We start from the raw sequence: 27,766 nt of genomic DNA, 5'->3' as shown, positions 1-27,766 counted from the left end.
GCACTTTTGGCCCGTTTAGATGCACTGGTTCAAGTCTGAGCCCTACAGCCCACTGGCTTATCCAGCATGCTTCATGATTCCTCTCCTCGCCCTTCTCTGTCCCCCAGTGCTCACATCTCACTGGACTGAGTATTCCAGAAAAAGCTGGTCGAGCAATCATAAACACTGCTGGGACCTGAATTCAGAGCAATGGCATGAACTTGTTTGTATTTGTTCTCGGAAATTCCTCAACCATTGACGCGCTCTGAGCAGATGTAGGCGTGATCTGGCTGCTTGACAAGCCCACAGCACCCCAGCCCTAGAACCGTTCGGCCCAGTGATCCAGGTCAGAGTACAATGACATTTCCTAAGAAGCGTGAGGTAAGACATGCCCAAAGGGAACAGAAAGTCATTCCAATGACAACATGAGTCAGAAAACATCCATGACGAAAATCCTGGCTCCTCCAGAAAGTTATTAGACTGGGCCCATGCACAGAGCCCTAAGTGACTCAGATTAGAAACTTATCTCTGCTCCGCCAAAAGAGCCTAAAGAGACCCTCAGAACCTGTCATCCAGTGTTGCCAGTGCTGGGAGCTGCCATGCCCACATCTAGAAAGTGGAGAAGGCAGAACCAGCAGTACCTGTTAAGATTCTAGTCCAAGCCTGCATTTCCCAATGCAAGAAGAATAAGGATATTTTTGTCTCATCTCCTGACGGCAGGAATGGATGAGGCTGAGAAAACTCTCCCGGCACACACACAAAAGGAAGAAAACTGGCCGACCTCATAACTTTCTTCTTGAGGTCCTGCCTTATTTGGACGCACCCACCTTGGCAGCTTAGAGGTCATAACTCATCTCCCTCTTTCTACCGCCATGACCCATTACCTGACCCTTCCACCCTACCTCGGCCGGCCACACACACACACACACAAATTTTTTACAACATACATACTCAACATACTCTAGGCATGGAAACCACTTCACGTTCCCACAACACCTCCTCTGACATGTCTGTTTCTTCTGCCCCAAATGCTCTCACCACCCTGTCCTCAACTTGGCTACGTGTCATGCATCCTTAGGTCTTCTCTCACTCCCTCGAATGGCCCCTCCCTCATCTGGCCTCACAGGAGATTTGGACGTCCTTCTATTTCAGCATCTGTCACATCAACATTATAATCCCATCTTGTGCCTTCACCATCTTTATCCAAGCCACTGTGCCTGGCACATATCAGGTGTTTAATAAATATTTATTAAATGTATAATTAGATACATGTTCTCAAATTTAAGCAAACCATTTCATTCTTGGCCCACGTAACTCAATGACTGGGCAAGGTATTTGAAGGCTCATTGTTCAGAAATGAGGGGCTGGGGGAGGAAGGGAGCAGGAGAGACAGAGAGACTTCCAAGTTTCATCTCTGTACTCAGGAGACGCACTCTGAAGGGAGGGGCCTGTGAGTCTGGAGATGGGGTGCTTTAGACGTGTGGTTTCCCGTGTTTATGTCTCTTTTATTACCTCCATTCTTGACTTAGGCAGCACATGGTGGAGGATACACAGGAAATGCATGCCCTCCTCCACACCTGGGAAGTACCGTCTCTGGAGGCCTGAGCCTGAGTCATAGGAAGAGCCAGCAAGAGGTCTGAAGAGGACTCGGACCAGCAGCTTGCCCCTTACTTACCACTGAGTCGTCTCTCAGAATCCTATGTGGAGGATTCCTCGACGTGTCTGTCTCTGGCCCTGATCTCTCCTGTGAATGGAAGCCAGACCCACACGTATAACTGCCTATCTGCTACCACTGCCATCCCTCAGGAGCCCTCACGCCCAGTCCTAAGCCAAGCTTAGTCTTTTCCAAGATACCTGACCCCTTCCACTGTTCCCGGTGCCCAGAACAGCACCACGTCCAGCCAGTAATCCAGATGCCACCTCGACACATCCCTCTCCTTTACTTCCCACCCTCGAAGCCACATCCGAGCCGCTCATTTACCTGACTCCACCTGCACCACCATGTCAGTCACCACTGCTGCCCTCAACTCTCTCTTGGGCCCCCGCAGACCTCCTAACTCTACCCCATTTCTTCTTCCTTAGTGTTTCACAGTGGCTTACCACATGGTGGCCAGGGCTGTCTTTTGCAAAATGCCATTCCCCTGTTAAAAACAGTCAGCCAGTCCGTGCTCTTGCAATAGACACAGCGCACTTAGGCAGCTAGACAAGCCCTGCGTGGTCTCTCCCTCCTAATTCTCCACTCTCCGCCTGTGCCGTGCTCCCCTCTGCCTTCTTAACGCCAGCTTCTCTGACCTTTTCCCCCTCTCCTTGAAGGCTCCATACTCTCTCCTGCACATCTATCTCCTCTGCCTGGAATGCACCATCCCTACTCCTTCCCCAGCTCACCCTCCCTTTAAATCCTAAGCTTAATCACTCCTTTGAATCTCAGATCAGTTGCCCCCTACTTCCTGAATCCAGGAAGAGGTAGAACTCCTTGTAACGGCGCTGACCATCTTCCTTCATAGTGTTTACTGCTTTTTGCATTATCTGATAAACACCCGTCTCCCCCACTAGACTGTACAGTCCTTGAGGGAAAGAACCAGGCATGGTTTTGCTCCTTGTCAAGTTCTAACACCAAGCATGGTGCCTGGTACGCAGAAGGCACTCAGAGATTTGCTGAACCATGAAGAATGGGCTTGGGTTCTATTGAGGGAAGACGCACTGCCTTACAGTCTGGCTTCATAGGAGATAGTTACAACACAGAGGAATTGCTGATGGCAACATATTCCTTCCGAGGAAGATTTTCAAGTGGGAGAAAAACAACCTTCCCAAACTGGCATAAAAAGCAAAGAGTAAAAGATGAGTTGTTCGTCCAACGGAGGAAACGCACACCATCGGAACATTCACAAGCCGTCTGTGTGGGGATGTGGGGAGATTCCGCCCCCACCTCCAGCCATATGCTAGGAAGAATCAGGGTAGGAGAGATCCTTGCCTTTCCCATAACTGATAGAAGGCCTTAATTTGGAGAAGATGACAATATAATGTGAGCTCAGTACAGCTGCTGAGAGTGAAGTGCCCAGATATTACGGTCATATTTCTGGTCAGCCTTTCTCTTCTTCTTTGCTCACTTCAAGGGGTTATCTTTGTGCTGCGAATGGAAATCCTGAGTGTCCTTCAGGGATCAATGGGGAAAGTGAGGTCTGATTGGTTCTTCATGCTCAAGTTTGTCTGGCTGTGAGTATACATCTGGGTGAAATTAAACTCAAGCTCAACAACAATAGGCTCTTCCCAATCAGTCTGGGACATGTGTCCAGAACTAGCTCCCAAATCATTCTTTATGATTAGTCCCTCAAACACTCCCCACAAGGCAGAGCTGGGAACCCCAAACTCCAATCTGAAAATTGCTCATCGGAGCCTTCACGGTTATCTGTTGCTTCAGGGGAGGCCTACAAGGAAGCATTACCACACACAAACACCATAAGCCCCACATACATTATGCTACCAGGACTCGGGATTAGAGGCACAAAGAAATTTCACTGAAGTGGTAAGACACAACGAGATGCTGTTTTCCTCCAAATTAGGAAAGCTTCCTTAAAATGACAATACAAGCTCTCACAGACACCCCTGGGTATACAGCCAATCTTTTGGTACAATATTCAACATGTTTGAAGGCCTTAAAAAGAGTTCCATCCATCCGAAAGTTCAGTAACCGAGCAAGATACAAAATCAATGTACAAACATTAACAGCTTTTCTATTTGCCAGTAATAACTCATTAGCAAATATGGTGGGACAGAATGATCTCACTCTATGTATATGTAACAGCTAGGAATGAAGTTTCTAAGAGCAGCCCAGAGCTCATATGAAGAAAGCCACAAATGTTTACAGAGAGATATGGAAGTAAACTCAAATAAACACAGAGAGAGCAAGAGTAAATGGAATAGCACATTCCTGAAAGAGAAGACTCAATATTGTAGTCAGAATGTCAATTCTTTATAAATCAATTTACAGATCTCATCGAATTCATAAGGGTATCATGGGAAAAAAACTCAACAAGGCATTTTTTTTTAGCTTCGTGAAATGATTCTAAAGTTCCTCTGGGCAATACGAAATGTGTCAGAGATAGTAGCCAAAAATATTTTGGGAAATAATAATAATGAAGACGATTTGTACTACCAGATTTTAAAACACAAAATGAAAGCTTTTGTTATTGAAACAGTGTAGTATAGAACTAAGTCTGAATAAAACAGAATAAGCAGCCTGGAAACACCCTCTAGTCTATACAAGAATTTAATGTGTCAGGGGGCCGAGGCAGGAGGATCGCTTGAACCGAAGATCGCACCATTGCACTCCAGCCTGGGCAACGAGAAACTCCGAACTCCGTCCCCAGAAAAAAAAAAAAAATGTAACGTATGAGAGGTAGCATTTCAAATCAGGAAGGAAAGAAAGAACATTCGCTAAACACGACTACAAGAATTAAACAACTATTAAGAAAAAGTTAAATTCCAATCACCTAACAAAATGAGAAAACCTGATAAAAAGCTGAATTTGCAAAATGAACCATAAACAATTAGAAAACGCAACTGAATAGATCTCTAAAGCCAGGATGGGGAAGGGCTTTCTAAGCCTAAAAAGAAGAGGAAACACTGAAGCGCAGGACGTTGATGACTAGCAAGCAAAGTAAAGGCATCTGTCTATACAACCAAGAAACCATAAATGAATTTAGAAGACAAATGACAAACTGAAAAAAATATTTCCAACATTATACCAAAAGGTTAATAACCTCTTATGCATAAAGAGTTCTTAAAAATCAATAAGAACAAAAAGATGAATATAAATAGAAGGACAAACAGAGGAGAGGTGCGTCCATAAACAGAAACAAATGCGCCAACCCACTGGTAATCAACCAAACACAACTGAGACCACGAGACACCATTACTCACCTGCCTCACGGACTAAGATTAAAACAAAATCATAAGAAGAAAGAATGGGATAAACTGAGTGTTCACAAGCTGCTTACGGGAGAGTAGCACCATCTTTCTGGGGATAATGTAGCCAAATAGATCAATGTCTTCAGTATGTTTCTACCTCTGACTTGGTAAAGCCAGTTCCAGGAAATAATCCTAAAGAAATAACCCAAAACGTCCACATATATTTATTCCTCAGTATTTTATTGAAACGTTATTTATTGTAGCAAATTACTGAATTATCTAAACGGCAAACAAAAGGAAATAGTTAAATAAGACACATTAATATAACAAGATATAATGGAACACAGTCTTTTAAGATTGTTTCCAAATGAATAATGACAAGGGAGAAGGAATGCAAGGTTAAGAAGGAAAAAGCAAGAGAGAAAATGATATATATAGTACCATCCCAATTCTGCTACCAGTGACAAATAATAGATTCTAGAATGTTAATTGTTTTTTTATCTCTGGGTGATGAAATTTGCATGGTTTTTCTTTTGTTAAAAATTTCCATAAAGAACATTATTTTTATAATTGAAAAGCTATATAATTTTAAAGAGATCAAACCTTGGTAATTCTATTTCTAGAACTCTATCTAAACATGATCGCACGTAAGTCTCATACCTACCCCGAGGTTGGTACTATTATCTCCACTTCACATGCACAGACAGAGGCCAGCTGGTATTGTGACAGGCCCAGTGTTACTCTCAGAGCTGGCCCTTGGCAGATGTGTCTGATACCAAAATTGTGAACCAAAATCATATACAAGAATATCCAGCAGAGAGTTATCTCAGGAAAAGAAATACATCTGATGGGAATAGCATACAGGGAGGATGGAATAAATGAAGCCATTTGGAAGTGATGTTTAAGAATAATTTTCAATGACACGAGACAATGTGCATTGTATACTAAAGTAAAAAAGCAAGATGCAAAATTTCATGTGCAATATGGTCCCAACTAATGTAAAGATGCAAAGCAAAAAGGCTGGAGGACAATATAATAAAATATTAACAATCACCTTTAGATAATATGTTTGGTTTTTTTTTTCTGGAGACGGAGTCTTGCTGTGCTGCCCCGGCTAGAGTGCAGGGGCATGCAACTCCGCCTCCTAGATTCAAGTGCACTGCAACATCTGCCTCCTGGATTCAAGTGATTCTTCTACCTCAGTCTCCCAAGTAGCTGAGATCACAGGTGCCCACTACCACACCTGATTAATTTTTGTATTTTAGTAGAGATGGGGTTTCATCATGTTGGTCAGGCTGGTCTCAAACTCCTGACCTCAAAGAATCCATCCACCTTGGCCTCCAAGTGCTGGGATTACAGGCATAAGCCACGTCGCCAGGCCTAGACAATATGTTTATTAGAGATTATTACTTTGTTAAACCAGAACATTTTACATAATGGATGTTGCCTTTTATTACCAAAAACTGTTCCACATTAACTTTCTAAAATGTACATATCATCCACTATAATCCTACATCCTCTTCCTCACACCTACCCAACCTTTAAGGCCAAGTTCAAGGCTTACTTCCTCCATGAAGCCTTCCTGGATTTACCCAGCCCATTCTGCTTGACCCCCAAAAACATGGGCTCAAAGTAAAGCACTGACTCCTGGCTTTAGAAACTCTCAAAATGGCACTGCAGCTCTTGGGCTGAGCTCCTTATCAAGCATCCTAGAACCTGTAGGATGGGGAGCAAACCACCTGCTGCTCTTGGGTCTTGTATGTTGAGGTTGGGAGCTGAGCTTGCAGAACTGGTGCCAACACTGTGGTCCTCGTGGTTGGGGAAAGCGGGACAATGTCATCAGCATGACCTGTGGAACTGAATGCCAGCCCCTGACCAGAACCAGTCCCTGGTGAGGTCCTCATTGTTCATGGAAAATGAGAAAATGTCAGACAATGTAGCACATTTTCCAAAACAATACCCTTATTCAACTGTCCTATATTCTGGGATTACATCCTTCCTACTCTTTGGTGTTAAAACATGCGTTGTTTTATGAAATGATGAGGTGATGAGTAGCTGGTAATTTTTACATGTCATTTTACAAACTAACAAGTGGCAACATCTTGATTCCCTGGTTTCCATCATGTTTCATGGTCTGTAAAATAATAAACAATAAAACTAACCTTTTTAGAAAAAAGGGAGTTGAAAAAAATGTATTCCCTTTGTAATCCAAATATTGATAGGGACTGAACAAAATGTGAATGTTATTTGTTAGTCATGAGAGAAGTACGCCTAACTATCCGATCAAAACACCCACCTTCTCTTATTCCAGTTATTCTTCCTCATAACATTTACAATGATCTAAATCATACTCTAGTATTTGTTCTCCTTTTTTATGCCACATCTTCCTTCGGTGGATGTGTGTTTCGTGAGGGCAGGGTCTCAGTCTGGCTCAAGGTGACACACAGTAAGTACTCAACAAATGTGTGTTACATCCATAAAGGAAGAAACTTGGACCTGGAACAGGTATGTTAAAATATGAGCGATTGAGAGATTCAAGTTTCATGGGGAAGTCATCGATGGGGTCCACCACGTAGTAGTGTGTGGAACCGTGTGTCTGGAGAATACTCCTGCAAAGGATTCCTCTGGTCCCCAGTCATTCTGGGAATAAGACATAAAAAGAAAGTAGGTAAACACAGAGGGCAGATTTCTGGCCAGAAGCGTTGGCTCGCAGGCGGCAGGGCGTATGAAGTGGAAGCATACATACAACTCAATTGCAAGCGGCTCTCCACTCCCTGCTCTGCAGAAGGCTCTCCTTCCCCCAGGCCTCTCAGCTTCCCTTTAGAAAACAAATCGTTTTTACAGTAGTTGATGAGAAAATGCCCTCTTGTGGGCGTGACAATGGACCACCTCGATCATGTCACAGATTTCTGAAAATGTGGTTATTCTAGAGAATTCCTTCATGAGATTCAAAGGGTTTCTTTTTTTAATCTCAAACATCAATGCTTTGTTAAAGTGAAAATACATTTTCTAAGAGGCCATTAAACAGTCCTCAATTCACTTCCGCGTGTCTAACTTAGCCATGCAAGTTCTGATTATCTTAAACAGCATCATCACAAAGATAATTATTCTCCTTTCTAAACTTCTGTATGATTTGCTAATGACTGGGTGACTTTTTTTTTTTTTTTTTTTATAATCATCGCCCAGAATCTACCTCTTTTCTGCTCCCAGGAAACCATCACCTGAGATTGACAGGCAGCAATTGAAAATAATAAAATTATGTAAGATGAGCTTGTAATCACCAGCATTTCACAGGAAGCAAAATGCATTTTGCTCTGGCTGAGGAACAGAAAGTTTCTTCCTTATTTCAAATCTGTATCAGAGGTAAAGCCTTCTATTAAAACACAATTCTCTGTACACTTACAGCCTCTGGCAGGCTGCCAAGGAGACTATCATGGAGCCACTGCTGCAGAGAAGCAGGCAGTCAAAAGCATCGAGGATTGCTCCTGAGAAAGGATGCGAAGTCTCCGGAATTCTTGGGAGGGCTCTGCCCACAGCTACCCCCACCTCTTCTGGCCAGGCCTCCCTCCTTAAATGCGCGCACACACACACACACACACACACACACACACACACACACACACGCTCTCTCTCTCTCTCTCTCTCTCTTTCTTTCTGGGAGAGGCATGGCAAAAATAAACACTGAGAAAATTCTTCCCTGTCTTTTGCATGCGTGCGCGTGCGCACACGCACACACACACACACATACACACACACTTTGGGTTTCTTCTTCCCCTTTTTTCTTTTTTGGATGTATTATTGTTTTCATCATCATTATTATTAACAAACTCTGTAGTCCAGGACCTGGTTAATTGCAACCTTTTTGCTGCATGTAATTTACAGGTACATGTGACCACTTGGGGGCACAGTTATTTGAAAATGCTGGCAATGGCATTCACTAAGATACGCTTTTAAGGTTTGAAGCCTGCTTTAAGAAAGCCCCAAATTTTGACTCTTACCAGAGCCCCAGAATGAAAGAAAATCCTGAGAGTTATTCCTTTAAGTCTGAGATTCATGATGAGGGACATTTTTATATGGGATTATATGAAACTATTTGGTTCCTTTCCCACTTTAAAAACTGTTGGTTTAAAAATTTATTCCACGATAGTCTTTTTTCTGTTTTCATCAGTCTTAATGTCAGCATGGACATAAACACATACTGGTCACTATGGAATGGGGAGGGGCAGGGCAAAATTACCTTCCTATGATAGTTAATTCTTTTTCCTTGTTAGGTAAATTTTTATTTTCCCAATATTAAAAAAAATCGGCTTATTATTTAAAATAATTTTAATCTCAAACAGCAATGCTTTGTTAAAGTGAAAATCCATTTTCACTTTAAGGTAGAAAGATGACTACTGTTAATATTACGGCATATTTTCAGCCTTTTAATCTAAGTTCTTTGTTTTCACATACTTGACACTATAGTGTACACTATACGTACAGTATATCTGTGGTGAAAACTACATGTATCTATACATATATAAGATATACAAACATATATAAGATTATATGTAAGATATATACACATACATAGATTTAAAAGAATTATACACATACACAGATCGAAAAGAAAGACACACATAAATTTAAATTTTTTTAAAGACATATGTATGTCCTTGATTTCTTTTAATATACATATATACACATATATAAGAAATCAGAGACACATATATATTAATCAAGTTTCCTTCTTAATTAAAAACCATTCTCTCAAATAACCAAACTTATGGTAAAGTCACTTTAGAAACTTTGTTCTCAATATGCAAAGAAATGTTTTGTATTTTTCCTATGGTTTTCTGATCAGCAGAAAGGCCAGGAGGGTTATTCACACCACTTTTCCCCAACCCTCCTTTAGTGCCCAAACATACCTGTGAGAAAGGTTCTACCCCAAGACAGGCTGTTCAGTTCACAGCTGGGCAAAGCAGTCTGCCGGGGGATACCAGGGAGATACAAACCCAAGGGGGAGACGGAGAGGAATGGGGGGCCTGGGACTCAGATCACATGGCCTGGGCTTCCACCAGGGGCCCCCTAGGCCCAAGGACCTAGATAAGCACACACTACGTGAGTAGTGTCCTGGAAAAATTCAAATCCGGTGTGTGGGAAAATGGAGCAAAGTTTATCTTTCCTGGCTCAGATTCAGATGCACAGTCATTTCACGCCCCGGTGAGGGGATCCTTTATCAAGCCACACATTTTAGGAAATCATCCTTATTTCTATAGGACAATAGTCAACACTGAGAGGGAGAAAATTCCACAGGGTTTGCATTTTCCACCCGGGACAGTGTGAAACAGCACGGGGCTCTCTGATGACCCCTCCCGGAGACGGCCCTCCCGCCCCTCCTCCCACTGGTCCTTCATGCTCTTCCCAGGTCCTGGGCTGCTGGGATCCCAGTTCTCGCTCTGCCCCTGACTGGCAAGCCTCAGGTACAGCAATTCTCTTCTTCTGCCCCTCGCCTGTTGAAAGTGCAAAATGTGCAAGCATGGGCCTAGATCCTTAGAGGAAAATCAACAACGGAATATAAACAAAAGGTGAGGTGATCAGCTTTCCCAGGAGCATACGGTCAGGTCAGCTGGGGACTCCCAGGCAGCCTTGAAGCAGCTACCTCAAGAACCTGCATTAGGCAATCCTCACAGATGTGCTCCCTACAAAGCTGCAGAGGACAGGCAGGATCTGAATCTAGCAGAGCCTTCTAGAGAAGGAAGAGGAGAGACAGAGGCTGAGGGTAACCTGGGCCTGGCCAGACAGAGGCTTCTTGGACCAGCAGAGAGTCCCTCTGCTCAGCAATGTACCTTCCTGTCCCTCCCACTACTTTAGGCAGGAGCAGATCCCTTCCTCTGTCCCAGGTCTCCTGTGCCCCTGGGTAAGCAAGCAGAGCACATCAGACCCTGACTTGCTGAGATGGGCTCCATACTCCATGTCCCTGCCATATGAGCCTCTACACTGGTGACCACGCAGCCCTCAGCTCCTGCGGGCTCAGATACTGTAGCAGTGCCACCAACCTCCCTCAGAGGTGAATTTAGAACAAGTCCTTTAGATATCACAAGTGCATGTCTAAGCTGGACCTTGCAAGCTTACCTCTTCCAGGTGAGGGTTATATGTTAGCTGTCAGTGACCTGGTGGACTTAGAGTGGGAACCCGGGGTGTATAGAGTAAGGTTTCTAAACGGAGGGAAGGAAACCAGCATAAATGCTTTTTCTCTTGGAGGGCCCCTAAATTCTCTCTGCTCCATGGGGTTCCCCAGTGACCACAGCCCACCCCGATCAGCCTGTCTTGCCTCCACAGCTCCCTACTGAAGAGCAACAGTTGAAGCTGTCACCCACACACTCTCGACTTGTATTGTCTATGTCATGAGACGAGGTACTGCCCAGAAGCGTGGAAGCAGAGGAAACTGACTCGGCTGAAACTGGCTTTCACGTTGATAGAATATATCCATGTTCCCGGAAGGCAGGAATTACCCTCCCACCTCCAACAGGCTTATGAAGGCAGATATGGGGCAACAAAGGTATTCTTGATAGTATCAAACGAGGTAGCTATGCTCCAAGAGATTCACTTGCCTATGATTGCACCATGTCCAGGTGGCTGGTTAGTGTTTTGAGCCCAGAGCTACCTGCAATAAAGGTGTGGCTTTCCCCCTCCACACCACTACAAGGCAGGATTGTGGCCTTTCACTGAGGCTGGAACGCGGTGGTGCAATCTTGGCTTACTGCAGCCTCAACCTCCATGGTGAGCCTTAGGCCTCACCATGTCATGAGATAAGATACTACCCAGCATTGGGGACATGCAGGGGGACACTGACCTCCGTGTCAGACTCAGAGGCTACAAACTCACCCAAGAACGGGTCATAGCAGAGAGAGCAAAGTCACCGGAAAGACAGAAAAGCTCTGGTGCTTCAACCCCAGATTAATGGCTTTAACGTGGCTAAAGGACATCTCGACCAGCCTTGAGGCTCCAATCCAGAAAGGAAGACGCCAAGCTAAGGACAGGCCACCCAAACCCTGCTTGGGGGAGGGGGCGCTCTACTCCTCCATCTCCACCCTACCCACCTTGGGTATCTGATCACATCTGCAGGTGGCCGTCTGAGCTGGGGATGGGTATGGCAGCTATCACAGCTCAGGGATGCCAACCTGTTAAGGCCATCTGCCCACTTCCTGTCCCCAGTGCTGAGTCACTAAGCAGTCTCCTGACAGCGATTTAGCCATGTGATGGCTTTTGGGGAGAAATCTGCTCAGAGGCACACAAGTATCTGTTCTGCTAGATGTCACATTTTTAGTGTAAATCAACAAAACACCATTACCTGGAGATCATTCACCTCCAGGTGGGCTGCCAGTTAAAGAGCAAAACCCCCAGCGCCGAGAACTTGAAGTGTGGTAAGCCCACTCTGCCGGGACACTTCCCAGTGGTCACCTGGCATCTTCACTCACTGGCGGCGGTCTCCAAACCACAGTGGCATCCCAGTGTCCACCTGCAGGAGGATGGATGCACAAACTGAGATGTATGCCATGGAGGACTAGCCAGCAGGAGAGTCAACACGCATCAGCACAGGTCAACGGCAGACAGCAGGCTGAGTAAGACCAGCTGGGCACACAAGAGTGCACACTGTGTGTTTCTGTCTACAAGCATCAACAACAGGCATACACCCACGATGACTGACATCAGAAAGTGGCTGGAAAGAAGATGGGCGTTGACCAGAAGGGGGCAGGAGGGAACTTTCTGGGCTGATGAAAGTTACACGGGTTCATCTTGCACAGTTCTTAATTATTGAAACTCAGTGAACTGAACACTTGAGTCTGTAGCTTTCATTGTATTGCCTCTCAACTATTACACCTCAAAGAAAATAAATAAATGCAATGCTCAGCGCAGAGCAGGTAACACAGCAAGTGTCCTAGGAGAGTTGCTAAATTGTTAAACACATTATTTTCCTAAGTGAATTTTAAAAAGAATTTGCTAGGAGAATCACTTTGGAATATGTTTGAAAATCTATATTTTTATTGTGATGAAATATACATACCATAACATTTACCATTTTAACCACTTTTAAATGTACAGTTCAGTGGCATTAAGTGTATGTGCATTATTTTTTTGGTGTTATTTAGTTTTTATTTCATAATCGTAAACTTAACTCTGCAATCCAGCTAGGCACGGAAGGGAACAAGGAAAACATGGAGCCTAAAGGGAACTACAGGGAAAGCACAAAGATTCTAGGATACGGAGAGCAGGTGGGGTGCAGGGGTGCTCTCCTGAGCTGCAGAAGGAATGGTCTGGTGGTTAAGATAAAACACAGGTCAAATTTTTATTAGAGTTGTCCACCGTCGGCAACGGTGATCTTCTTGCCGGTCTTGCCATTCCTGGACCCAAAGTGCTCCATGGCCTCCGTCATATTCATGCCTTCTTTCACCTTGCCAGAGACCACATACATGCTCACCATTCAACCACTCGGTCTTGGCAGTGCTGATGAAAAACTGGGAACCGTGGTCCAGCATTTGACATGGACAAGATGCCAGGACCTGTATGCTTTAGCATGAAGTCCTCGTCATCAAATTTCTCCCTGTAGATGGACTTGCCACCACAGTGCCGTTATGGCGTGTGAAATCACCACCTGGACACACAAACCCTGAAATAATTCTGTGAAAGCAGGAACCCTCATAACCAAAGCCTTTCTCTCCAGTGCTCAGACCACGAAGGCTTTCTGCTGTCTTTGGAAACCTGTCTGCAAACAGCTTGAAGGAGATGTGGCCCAAGGGCTCACCATCAACGGTGATGTTGAAGATCACGGCGGGGTTGACCATGGCTGATAGTACAGGGCTCCCAGCAGCCGCGTCTGCAAAGCCTACATGCACATTGTTTTGCAACCTTCTCCAACATCTGTATCTATCTCCAGAGCATTTCATTTTACTAAACTGAAACTCTTTACCCATTAAGTGATAACTCTCTCCCCCCATCCCCTGGCAACTACCATTCTACTTCTGTCTGTGAATCCAATCCACAGTACTCTAGGTACCTCACAGAAGTGGAATCCTACAGTGTCTGTCCTTTTGTGACTGGCTTATTTCACTTAGCATAATGTCCTCAAGGTTCATCCATGCTATAGCATGTGTCAAAACTTCCTTTTTTAAGGCTGAATCATGTTCCATTGCACATATCTAGTGTATTTTGTTTATTCATTCATCACTGATGGACACTTGGGTTGCTTCTACCTTTTGGCTATTGTGAAAGTGGTTGCTATCAGCAACGCTGGTGTATGAACATCTGTTCGGATCTCAGCTTTCACTTTTTTGGGGGTATAGGCTCAGAAGTTGAATTCCTGGATCATATGATAATTCTATGTTCAATTTTTTGAAGAATGACAATAATGTTTTCCATAGCGGTTGCACCATTTGGCATTTTCAAGAGCAGTGCATGAGGGTTCCAGTTTTTCCACATCCCCACCAACATTATTTTCTGTTGTTGTTTTTATAATAGTCATGCTAATGGATGTGAAGTGGTATCTCATCGTGGTTTTGACTTGCATTTCCCTACTGATTAGTGATGTGGAGCATCTTTTCGTGTCCTTATTGGCCATTGGTGTATCTTCTCTGGAGAAGTGTCTATTCAAGTCCGCTGTCCATTTTTTAATGGAGGCGTTTGTTTGTTGAGTTGAAAGTGCGTTTTAATTGCAACTGTGCTGGCCTGAGATCCAAGCTCCACCCTCCCCACTGCCACATGCTCAGTTCCCAGACAGCAGTGTCACATCCTCCACCTGACCCCACCCCAGCAACCCACTGGTCACACCCAGCACGGGAGTAAGGGCCTGATGGGCAACTGCCTCCCATTTTCCTGAGCTCGAGGATTCTATATTTGGCCCAGGTGTCTATTTGAGCTATCAGAAAACATTTCCGGAGACCAGGCATTCTGGGAGGTGTACCAGGAATGAAAACAGCAGACAGTTACAGCTGTCAAACTGTGCCTTCACAGTTCAGTGAGTGACCACCCCACCCCTGCTGCCTCCCTCAGGAGTCCTTGTGAACAAAAACGGCTTATTGTGGTGTCTGTAGAATCAGGCTTTAAATTTTAAAACCTGAGCAGGGTCGTGACTCTGGAAAGCCCTGCTTACTCAGGGATGTGAGGGAGAGCACATGGAGAGGGGCAGACAGCAGAGCCATCATCTAGAAGAGGGGCTGGAGCCCTTGCCACGGGATGGCTGTTGGTGTGCCTTTATCCCAGCAAGGCAGCGGCAGGAACTGCTCTCCTGATGAGGCTCTCCACGACTGCCTGCGACCTTCCCTCTGTCCCAGTCACAGGTACCTTCTGAGTCTCCCAGCACAAGTACCTGGCACTGCCAGGCCTCTACCCAGGGGGCACGAGAGCAGTCCTTGTCAGACACCTGGGGCCAGGGAGAAAGCCTCCCTGAAGGTCACAAATGAGCTGGTGACTTTATACAGAGGAAAAAAGCGACTTCCTTGAAACATGCTTTCCATGAAAATCATTTTTCTCCTCTTGCGGGAAGAGAGGAAATTTTAAAACTGAGAATCATAGAAAAAGGCAGCTTCCCCACATCACATGAAGCCATCCAGGTGCTTCTCTTTTTTACAACATGTTGCCATAGGTGGGTAGATGGAGAAGCTTGGGTGCTTCTTTTTGGCAAATCATGTTCCTTTTGCAGTTTGAATATTATTCAAGCTTTGATGATTAAAGCTGGTTGGAACAGCATAAGCCGAAGAGATTAGAGCAGGCTCTCCTCTAGAAGGATCGCCGGACAACTGCACTGCACACAGCCTCCTGGTCCCACCAGCCCAGCTTCCACATGAGGTATGTACATTTCCCAAATTCCATGGCCCTTAATTTTGGATTGAAAAGCTAGGGCAAGGTCATCTTATATTTCTTCACATTTGCTAAATAAGCTAAGTCGATGGCAAAATAACTTACCCAAAACAAATAAACTAATTCGATGGCAAAATAGCCTACCTAAATCTCAAGAGGTCAGAACAGTGCAGCATTGTAATAAATTGGCCTCAGGATGCATGTGGGTGGGCACAAGGGAAGATCCTGAGCCACGATCCTGAGGCTCTTACTTAGCATCAGGGAGACCGACTCGGGGGGCACTAAATGCAGGGGACACACCCCTCCTTGTGGCCGCCAACGATGGCAGTCAAGTTCAGGCAGGATGGACCAGGCTGCTGCCTCTGCTAATGTGGGCACCACTGGGTTGGACAGAATTCAGCCTACTTGTTGACCCAAAGGTGGCAATGCTGGCCTCGCTGATGAGCGATTCTAGGATCAGGTTTTGCGTTTTTGTGTACATCACCCAATCTGTCAAGAACCAAAATATGGCCCTACCTTGCATCAGTGAGGCCACACTCACACTGTACACAGCTCTCCTGGTAACTTACCAAGTGAGTCCAAGACCACCCAAGCTGGTCTGTACCTAGCTAACGAGGGGAGCCCCGGGCTCACGCTGCCAAGGCAGTGTTGAATGCAATTGCAGTTTCTAAATGCTTATTCCCAATTTATCTCGGCACATACTGGTAAAAGTGTGGGAACAGACACCTATCTGTGGCCTTGCCTGGAGTAGCACCACTTTCTACCCCTCTCTACCATGATGGAGAGACAAGGCGATAGCAGCAGTGGCCAATGTCGGCGGTTAGGCAGGACCCAGTGGACCCATGGGGTCACGGCCACAGCAGCATTCATGATCTGGTTCCCTCTGCTCTGGACTGTCTCACAGAATTTCTCAGGAAATTCCTGGACTGGCCCACTCTTTCCATGGACTTCCTGGTTAGATGGGGTGCCCTGTCTCCTTCCTCTGTAACCTTACCACCCTTCATTGAGCTCACAGTATCTGAGCAGCAAACACCCAACCTGTGCCAGGTCCAAGGCGAAAAGACAAAGTCTTTGCCTTCAAGGACCATGATCCCTAAGATGAGTCCAGAAATAACCACTGATGTTACCGATTTGGCAGATGCCGGCACAGTTCTAAGCACTTTGCAAACAGGAACTCATTTAATCCTCAAATATTCAATCTTCATAGATCCAAATCAGCACACCCCAGGAAGCCTTCAGACCACAAAGAAAGGAGTCAGATAGACCTACGTCTTGCAGGCAAATTGAGAATTGAATTTTTGTTCCATTTGCAAAGATGAGGCCAGCACATTTAAGTCTGAAGATAGTTGAAATCATACTGGGGAGTCTCTTTGAATTTATTTCATGCTTTAAAAGAAAATTATTTGGACCTCAACTTATTACGTCAACTGTGATAATCAGTGAGCAATGTGGCTAAACATGTGATTATTTCTTTATTCTAACAGGCGATTTATATTCCTTAGATAAGGGAATACTGGCTGCCTTCCTTCTCCATAGGTAGGCAGGTGTCTGGAGGACAGGCTGTTTCCTCCCTGTAACCCAACCACACCCATCACAGACCTGGCACCCATGTTTGCTGATGTGGCCTTGGGCCTCTCTAAATCAGCTACAGAGTGTAGGAATACCACCACCCACGTGACAGAGCGAGCAAAAATTAGATGCCACAGGAAAGGCAGTGCGCTTCCCACTGTGCCTTCTCAGTAAACAGTTATTGAATCTATCCTCATTTAGAAGCTCCAGGAGCTGAATATATATCCTTAAAGTTCCTTGGGAGGCTAAGTTCAGCTGCAAGTTTGATCTAGAAGCAGATGCTTAAAACTGGAAGATGTGAAAAGTGAAGGTAAAGGAGGGCGGGAAGATTGCTTTTGGTTTTTGTTTTTAATCCCAATTTCACCATTCCTCACCACTTGTTACTAAATGACCAAAAGGAAAGCAGAGGTGTTCTGGCAGTTAATTTGGCCTAAGCTTTTGGCATTGGCTTTGCACAAAACAGAGATACAGAGTCCTCTTGTCTGCTCTTCCCTCACCGCCCACACTTCCAACTTGCTTCTAGGAGCTTTGTGGGGAAGCCTCAAGAAGAGGAAGCCTGTGCTTGACGTTGCCTCTAGGGTACAGACAAGCCCTGAGGAGGGAGGAGAGGCAGCAGAGCTACGCAGGAGGGAGGGACCCTGCCCCTGCAGGGCCAGCAGTCAGGCGGGCCGCCCTCCCCACAGCCCGCACTTCCTGTGTGGTCCGGATCCCAGGCACTGCAACCACCCCTTTCTCAAGGAGAATCTCAAACTGAAGAAGGCCCTCCTTGGCTGAACGTGGGTTGAAAGAGTTAAAACAGAGCAAACACATTTTTGTGGTGTGTGCTCCAGGCTCTATTCACACCCATCTCGAGAAAAAACTAATATAAAGAATAAAAATAGAACAGAAGAAGTTGGAAAATACAGTGTTTTGCCCTTCCCAAACTGTCTCTGTGATTTCCACGTGTTTCATTTTTTCCTTAAAACGATGTTTTTGTGCACTACCATAAATTTTAAAATCCGAGCGGGACAACACCCCACAAGGAAAGCCGGTGAGGGGACAGGCTGCACAGATGCTCAGAAGTGCCAAACAGACCTAGGTTGTCACTGCAACGATGAAGCTCCAAGAGAGAATTAGCCTTCAAAGTCTCAAGTCATAAATCCTAGAAGATTCCATCCAGATTTGTTAGAATTCATCAATAAACATATTTAATAGATGTATGCCCAAATACAGCATCAAAAATTCCACAGAATCACAAACCATGAACATGTGACTATACAGCCACGGAGTGAAAAGAAAATCCAAAAAGTAGGCTCTGATGTCTGTTATCTGACACCTTCTCTGGGCAAACATTTTTACTGAAGAGTTTTGTGCCAGCCGCTGGGCTATGCGATGGTATGCAAAAATGAACAAGCCCGGGTCAGCATTTAGTGTTTCTGGATGAATCCTGAACCCTTTCTACGTTGTTTTTATTATTGGATTTGCTATTTATTTACTACGTTGGCTCAAGATGGAAACAGATGCCATTCAAACACCTAAAAGTTTTTCTCATTAACTTTCCAGAAACCACAGTAAATGGAAGCAGCAGTGGAAAATCCAAAAAGTATCATGAATGTTGGTCAGACTTGAATATTGTTGTTTAAACTCAAATTCCTTCCAGTAGATTTATATTACATAAAATGTTCATTACTATAGACAACACAGTACCTGCTATAGGCAGTGTGAAGTGTGCAGACGCATGGGAAAAAACAAAGACGCAGGCACATGTGCACACGCGAATAGGTGTGTGTGTGCAGAAAGGAAAACATAGACAGACTGGTAGCTGAGGGATCTGTGTTCAAACCCAGCTGAACAACGTGGCTAGGTTTGTGGCCTTGGGCCAGTTGATTACCTCTGAGCCTCATCTTCATTTGTAAAATGTGGATAATCCCTACCTCGCAGCATTGATATGAGGATTAGAGATAATATATGTAAAGTACTCGGATATAGTGAGCAGCCATAACTGGAAGCTATTATTATTATATTATTGGGGCTTAATAAAGGTTTGGTGATTGAATAATAGGTAGATTAGCTGACCTTAAAAATCCACATCAACTCTAAAATTATGATACTAAAGATGGAATTAAAAGTTCACACATCAAATCAACTCAAGGGTATTTTTAACTATTGGAATTGTGATGCAAATCGCTTATGCTTTTCATAATAAGTACTGATAGCCAGACTCACAGAATACAATATACATACACGTCCTGGCATACGATGAAAACATTTATGATTGAAATTGAACAGGATCGACGTCTACGGTTTCTGAGGTCTCTAGGGGTTGCTGCCTGTCTCTTCTTCCACAGCGATTTCTCCTAAGCCCTCTTCCTAGAGCACTTGCCCAGGCCGCTGTGATGGGGGTTTACGGAGGTTCTGTCTTTTCACCCTCACAACCGCCCTAGATAGCCACTATTGCTCCTTCCAATTTCATAAATGAAAACTGAGGCTGAGTGAGATTCAGGATCTTTTCAAGGTCACACAGCTAGGAGGCACTGGAGACAAAAGCTGATGTTTCTAATCCCTCTGCAATATCACTGCAACTAGGGCAAGCCCCCAAAGCAAAGCACAAGATCAGAGAGGCTCGGGAGGACTTGCACGCACAGAAAAGGAAGAACAAATGTCAGTAACGTCTACTGCATTCTTGATTGGATAGTATTCTGTTTGACTGCATTCTGAGGAAGTCTCTTCAATAGAAAACCTATGTAATTTGTTAGTGTTAAAAATCAAAATAACAGCAATTCCACTTCTGGGTATAGACCCAGAAGCACTGAAAGCAGGATGTCTAACACTCCTATTCACAGCGGCATTATTCCCAGGAGCTCAAACATGGAAGCAACCCAAATCTCCATCAGCAGATGAATGGATAAACAAAATGCAGTCTACACATGCAATGGAATATTATTCAACCTTAAAAAGGAAGGAAATCCTGTCCCATGCCACGAGATGCAATAAACTTTGAAGACATCATGCTAAGTATAACAAGCCAGTCACAAAAGGACGAATGTGGATGGTTCCACTTACATGAGGGATCTAAAGTAGTTAAATATATAAGCAGAAAGTAGAATGCTGCCTGCCAGGGGCCGAGGGAGGTGGGATGGGGAGCTGGTGTTTAATGGGTATAGACTTTCAGTTCTGCAAGATGAAGGGTTCCGGAGCTTGCTTGCACAACAATGTGAATGCTACAAATGCAGTTAAAAATGGTAAAGATGGTACATTTTATGTGTTTTTAAACCATAAAATGAAAGAAAGTGACAATATATATTTGTATATATGTGTGTACATATACATATATATATGTATGTGTGTGTGTATATATATATATATATATCCTCAAAATGGTCAATGATTTAAAAATTTTTAAATGTCAAAAACCTACCAATTATAAAAATAGACACCTGTGAGGCCAAAGGCAGCCTGTAAATGTCCCGAAAGCTGTCTTTTTTGTGCACACTGGATTCCCGGCCACAGCCGTGCTCGCCATTCTTGTTCCAGCTTGTGAGTCATCATCTGCTGCTGCACAGCCGAGAGTCTCTGAACTACTTGAATTTCATGCAGATACCCTCTCGCACGGAAAATGAGAACTCGTCCCCTTTCTACCCTAAAGGTGGAAGTGCTCCCAAACGATAAAATTGATTTCACAAAGAATCCTGTTGCTACTTCCAGTGATCGACTTGCCTCATCTTAATCGGCAGCTGCGGTTTTCCTGTTTTCAAGTGGTCTCCTTGAAGAAAGTACAGGCTGCGTTTCTGACCTCGTACTGTGGGAGAGTGAGTCTGTGGCTGTTATAGGAAGAACCACAGAGTTTGCTTTCAGGGTGGTCCTGATCTCAGCATTTTTTATCTCAGGTGCAGGTAAATAATTTGGAGACATCTTTCCTTCTTAACCAAAATTAAGACCATTTTCTAAGGTAAAGTATACTTCAGATGAAAGTACATTCCAGGGATCACGCTACCTCATTTTTTAGCATAGCAGGAGATGACCCCAGATTACTTAAGAAACAAAAACTATCTTCTACACAAACTACATATATTCTACCAACTTACAAACGTTTGCGTGGATATGTATATAGCACAGTGAAAGATACTAAGAGGCCTGGGAAACATATGATTTATCTGTTTGCAAATATAATCCCCCCCACCACCTTTTTTTTTTTTTTTTTTTTGAGACTGGGTCTTGCTCTGTCACCTAGTGCAGTGGCGCAACCACGGTTCACTGCACACTTGACTTGCTGGGCTCCAGTGCTCCTCCCATCCACTAATACATTTCTTGTCCTCCAGTCCTTTTATACAGTAACTGGCTTGGTTTATCCTCATTCAGCACAACTAAGGGCTGGATTTCTTATTCATGTTTCTTCCTCCTCCTACCCCCAAGTAGGCACTTAGTTGACTGATTATAGAATCACAAAGTTGGTTATAATTCCATTTCTTCATCTGACTTTGAACTTAAGTGTTCCAATTACTTTGCCTGATCCTAATAAGTCAGCAGCGTGCTAATGCTTGCCTTGATATTTCTGAAATATACAGGGTTGTGATTAGCATGGGATTGCATCATTAGAAAGCTAAGTTGAAAGCGGGTAAGCAAAACCATCACTTGCATTTAAGTAAAACTGCCTGTTCAGTGGACTTACAATGTTACTATGATCCTAGGGGCACTATATGCTGTGACTAAACATACATTGCATTTGGAAAATCCTCTGCTGTTCCGAAAGCTTCTGGCTTTGACCACTACTAGAAAAGATCCTATGGCAGACCTGCTCTAATGTAGTTGTTAAGTCTCTCCAAGCCAGATACAACGAATGACACAAAGAATCCCTAAACCATAACAGTACTGGGCTTAAAAAAAAAAAAAAAAGAAGAAGAAAGAAAAAAAGGAAGGAAGGAAGGAAAAGGAAGGAAGGAAGGAAAGAAGGAAAAACTTTAGTCAGTTCTGCTGGACTAAATTGATGTCTCCTGGCCAAAAAGTGAGAAAGCTTTATGGTAAGCCTGCTGAAAGAAAGAAAAAAAAAAAAACCATGTACACATATATATCAAATGAGATGCTAAAAAATGACATTAGTATTAGGGGTGCTATTTGAGTCAATTAAAAAAATTAACCCTTTTATATCTGTATGTAGCTGGGAATAGTGTAGGCTTTTAGAAACTAGCAGGAAAAAGAAGGAAATACTTTAAACTAGGAATCTAGGTTTGTAGTCAAATCAATTGATAAAAGAAAGAAAGAAAAAGATGGCACAACTAAAATTGATGCCAAAGATTTATAAGGTTGACTAAATAAACAAAAATGAATGGATCACCATGGAAATGCATGAATATTGAAATAGGCAAGATTTGAATAGACTAATGATGTGCCTCACTTAAACTGACAGGTGTTGATAACAACGGTGACACTCAATCCACACCAACAGCCACGCTCCCAACATGTTTATTCCTAGAAAACAGGCTGGATTTAAAGGTTCCTTTGGTAATAGTTTATAAGCAAAATGCATTTTCCAGTCTTAAAGGGACTGACTCAATTCTCATCTACTTGAAAAACAAAAAAAGGTTTTTATCCACTTGTTCCTAGATATGAGGAGCTGCAGTTAGCAGAAGTCATTCTCCTGAGCTCGACTAGTCTTTGTTTCAATAAACCTCTTGCAAACCTGAATTCTCAGCAAACCTGAATTCTCAGTTTCCCATGTCTCCCACACTGAGTACTTGAAGTATGACCACCACTCATTAGAAACATAATTAAAAAGACATAACACTAGATCCCCACCCCCCATCACATTCAGATGAAAACCAATAACCCTTAATCTATTTGTTACCATGGCTACCATAGGATATTTTATTTCAGTAAAACTCTAGGTATTTCGTTTGGATTGCTGCTTGCAAATGAAAGTTGGAGACCTATACATTTCCACAACCGCACTAGAAATGGAGAGACTGAAGAGAAAAAAAATGTTTTTCTTAATCATAGGCAAATATGGTTTATGTTTGTGCAGAAAGTTATTAAAATAGGTTAGATGCATCAGCTCATAAACCAATTTAAATGCCATTAAATTCAAATAGAGTTTAAAGGCACATGTGCTAGTAAATCCCTGATTTATAGCAGGGTGATAAATCAAGTGCACTCCAGCTCAATGTATGGGACGGAGACTATTCATCAGTAGCCCACAGCTCTATACCTGTATAAACACCTAGACTATGGGCTAATCAGATAACATGCATGCCAACCAGCCTTTAAAGTATTCACTTGTGCATACTGGACATGTTTTCTCTAAATGTCAGAATGAACAATCTATAAAATTGTTCATTCTCCTCCCTCACAAAAAAATTGAAAGCTCTACACCTTCCTTCCATTAAAAAAAAAAAAAAATCAGAAATGAGGTGGGCTAAGTCTGCTGTCATTCATCCAAAAATGAAGTAATTCCTTAAACCTGCCCTCCCAGGGCTGTTAGTGATAAGATCACACGGCAAGGAAGAAACTCTGTAGTGACTAGATAGGTGACTTTAAAGAGACTGAAACTAGGATGAATACATCTGTAACCAGGACAGATCTGTCACTGCAAGAGGAGTCCGAATCCCGGCGTTGCTGGACTGGAGAGAGGCTGGAACCTGCAGCAGCATCGGGACCGGGATGCCGCTGAGCTGCCGAAGTGGAAGTTTCGCGGGCAGCAGCAGCAGCTCAGCGTCCTCCACGGTCTGGTCCCTCCAGCGCCGAGGTCTCGCTTAATGCTACATAAATACCTGCGTCCACGATTCGCCCGGGGCACGCCGTGGCGCAAGCACAGTAGGGAGGGAGAACGTTTGCAGAGCGGCAGGGATGGCAGCTGCGGTGGTGGCGGCAGCTCCTCACCCATCAGCATCCCTGGGGGCCCGCTCGAGGAGGGCCCGCCAAGGGACCGCGTCTGCCTCTTGGTTCCAGAGCCCTGGTACGACAACTGGCTTCTCAGCGGGCGGACCCAGGCATCCAAGACTTGTGCGCGGCCGCCACCCCCTCCTCCGAGACGGCTGGCCGCAGGCAGGCAGCGCGTCCCTGCTTTCCCCAGCCAACGCAGAGGCAACCTGCCCTGGGAGCCGCCTCTGACTACCCCGGCTCCCAGCCCCGCACTACGGCCCCGGGCGATCACGTCCCTCCCTCCCGGCCTGGGGCCGACGCTGCACAGCTCGGGCACCCGCGCAGCGACCGCAGATAACCCTCGCACTCTCAGCCCGCTCCAGGCCACAGAGACCGAGACGTGAGCCCTCAGCTCCCCGTGGACATCGGGGCCCGCGTTCACACTCGCACACTACACATTGCGGGTCCCCCTGTCCCACACATAAACAACCCTCCCCACCCACACCACCTCCTGGCCCCTTCGTCATCCCCGTGAGCTCCCCTTTCCGCGCCGCCCCCCAAGACGCTGGCACCCACAAGGTATCAAGGGAAGTGTGCGTGTGGTGGGGGGGCGGGTGTCACAACAAGGTCTCTGCTGGTTCCCTCCCGACGGGTTCCGAGCTCCTCTACCTCGAAAGTTACTTGGGATTGAGTGAAGAGACCCAGTCCCCAAATGCGGGATCAGAGGACTCCAGGGGCAGGAACCCCTAGCTTCTCGCAGCACAGAGGCGCGCACCTCCCCAAAGAGCAGTGCGCGCGGCCGCCCCTGGGGGCCAGCCCTCCGGAGCCTCGAGGCCCCTTGCCCGGCCGGGGCCCTGGGCTGCTCAGGGGAACGTGGCCTGGAGAGGGGCACACGCCGCCAGGCCCAGCAGGGGGGCTGCCCCGGCTGGGGGGTCACACTCGCCTCCAGCACCTCCCACCACCGCGGCAGGGGCCCCCGGCAGCCCCGGTGCATGCACACCCGGGGGCAGGAAGTTTTTCCCCCCTTTTTTCCCCCCTGGAGCAGCGCAGGCGCAAGGGCTCCTGCAGCCTGAGAGTCCAGACGCGGGAGGCTCCTGTCGTCGTCGCCGCCGCCGGCGGAGCCGAGCCCAACGTTCCGGGTTCCGGCACCGCTCCCACTCCCGGCCCGGCCTCGCGCGGCGGCGGCCAGGACCTGGGTCTCCGGCGCCGCCTCCGAGGCGCTCCAGCCCGGCCCGGCTCTTACCTCCGGCCGCGCCGCTCCGGCCCCGGCCCGACGCGCAGAGAGCCCGGGGTCGCCGGTGGGCGCAGGAGGGCTGATGGAGAGCGGACGGCGCCGGCGGGTAGCGGTGGCTGGGGCCGCTCGGGTCCTGGCCGGGGGAAGCGGATCCAGGTCCTCCTCCTCCTCCTCGCGTTCCTGCTCTCCGCCTTCTCCCCGCGTTCCTCCTCCTCCTCCTCCTCCTCCTCCGCCGCCGCCGCCTCCCGGCAGCCCAGGAAGGATGCCTGGGAGAGGGAAGTCGGTCCTTCTGCCTGTCAGCCTGTGCGGCTATGCGCGGTGCAGCGCGGCTCTCATCGAGGCGGCGGCGGCGGCGGCGGCTCCGGCAGCATCGCCCCCGCCCTCTCCCCGCAGCCGCGGCGGCCGCGGGGCTGGGGCTGGCTCCGGGCTTGCGGCTCCGGCTCCGGGCGGGGGCTGCGCTCAGGCGCGGCAGCCGCCGGGACTGCGGACGGGCGCTGCGGAGCCGGGGCCGGGGCTGGGGCTGGGGCTGGGGCTGGAGCTGGAGCTAGATCCGCTGTGGCGGGGACGGCGGCGGCGACGCGGGGGCTGGCGCGGCCGCGGCGCGGGGACCATGCTCCCTTCTGGCTCGCTCCGCTCCGGGTACCGTCTGCTTTAGCTGCGAGGGAGGCGGGCTTCGGCGCGCAGCCAGGGGCGGGCGGAGCCAATCACGGGCACCCGAGTGGGCGGGGGTGGCGGGCGGGGGAGGCGGGGCCCCCCGGCCCTGCCCGGCCCGGCCCCGTGCGCCGCTCCTTGTGCCCGAGGGATCCCGGGCCGCCGCGCGCCCGGTCCGGGGCGGAGTGCTAGCGGGTGCGTCCGTTAGTTCGTCCGCCTCTCCCGCCCCCCGCAGTGGCCCCCGGCTCGCCTGGCTCCGCGGACGCGCCTGGCAAACGCACGGCGCGTGGCACAGGCTGCTCCGCCGCGGCCTTCTGGGGCTGCTGGCCAGGGGCTGGGGGACCGGGACCGAGCCGAGCTCCCCGTCTGTTGCCAACACCTGAGGAAACTGGCGGAAAAGTTTGAGAAGGAAAAAGTCCAATCGTCTTTCAGCTTCCGCCCTGTGACACTCCAGCCTTGGAAAGGAGCAGGAATTATCCACACACTGAAGGACCAGGTTTAGCCGTGCACGTCGTGTCCTCCAGCCCTCTGAGTCAGCCCTGCCTCTCCTCGAGGCGCGCGAACTTTTCTATTCACTCTGACCCTTAGGAATCCACGCAGCCTTCTCGGTTTAACAGCCCGACCGGCCTTTGATGTCGACACCGACTCCCCACCCCCACCACAGCTCGCTCGCTCGCTCTCACACTGTCTACACAGACCCTAACTGCTAACCCTCAAAGAGGGGATTTGGCCGGAGGCCTGTGCGACTCCCAGTGAGGGCTTTTCCATTATGCCAGAATATTTCACTCTGGGCACAGTCCTCCCCACCCCTGACCGCTCTCCTGATCTGGTTTTTATTCCCTGACCTCTCTCTCATCCCCTACCTCCCCTTCACCTGGTTTTGAGTTTCAGACGAAATGTCTGTATTCGCCCCCCTCCTCCATCCCTGCCTGAATGTAAAGGCTTGAGGACCCCATCCTCATCCTTCACCCTCCCTTCTCTCCCCCAGGTAAAGGCCTGAGGCCTGAGGCCTAGCTAGAAATTGGGGAGAGGGTGCAGTGGGTGGTGGGGTAGTGCAGGGAGCTGGCTGTGGGGGCCCCGCTGGGAGGAGCTGGCCTGGGAAGGGCTTTGCCAGTCCCTGCCCCCATCTGCCACGGCCAGGGGGGACTGAGTGGCTAAATCCCTTCCTCTCAGCTCCCCCCTGTGATGTCTGATTCAGGCCTTTGCTCTCCTTGGCTGTAAACTCAGCGCACGGATTGTGTCTTCTTTAATATCTTGTAGGAAGTAGAGTACAGTGTCGTGGCTGATAAATAATAAATAATAATAATCTACTGAGGGTAGCAGGAGCACTGTCAGAAACGGAATGAGGACGCTGGGGAAATGGCCCACTGGTGTCAGAGTAACTGCATTTCCTGAAAAAAACATCCAACGAAGTTTGTGTGTGTGAAGCCTGGAGCTTAGGGGAGGGGACAGACCAAAGCACTTCAGGGAGGAAGCCACCCTTTATGAGGGAGACAGCCAGGAAAACTGGCGTGTCCTTAAGAGAGGGTGACAGAGGTGCTGCCATTGGGAGTGGGGTGAGGGGGAGAACAGCTCCCCAAGGGTCCTCAGACAACACCCGAAGGTGATTGATAGCTTTGGTTTGAGTACTATGTTCTTAAAATGGTGACTGAAAAGTGATAGAAGAGTAATAGGTAGCAAAATGGAAAAAAGAGGGATTTCTTGGGATTTAAAATTGATACACAGGTCAGCTCAATGCAAAGAGAAGGAGAACAA

The 27,766-nt window shown here is 46.8% G+C and overlaps 1 protein-coding gene across 4 annotated transcripts in view; it reads right to left on the bottom strand.

Moving 5' to 3' along the window:
- The window catches only part of KLHL29 (kelch like family member 29), a 321,245-nt gene extending 295,237 nt beyond the window's left edge, over positions 1-26,008 (bottom strand). Inside the window, exon 1 of one of the 4 annotated variants that reach the window (XM_017526630.2) lies at positions 25,370-26,008. The gene's annotated coding sequence lies outside the window, so the exon portion shown is untranslated. The remainder of the gene's footprint in view (positions 1-25,369) is intronic. The other 3 variants (XM_037737661.1, XM_037737651.1, XM_037737654.1) reach the window with 3 other exon arrangements.
- Between the last annotated feature and the right edge of the window lie 1,758 nt (positions 26,009-27,766).

Source organism: Cebus imitator, unplaced genomic scaffold, assembly GCF_001604975.1.
Source record: "Cebus imitator isolate Cc_AM_T3 unplaced genomic scaffold, Cebus_imitator-1.0 Scaffold1, whole genome shotgun sequence".
NCBI lineage: Eukaryota > Metazoa > Chordata > Mammalia > Primates > Cebidae > Cebus > Cebus imitator.
This window is presented reverse-complemented; position numbering and strand designations above follow the sequence as displayed.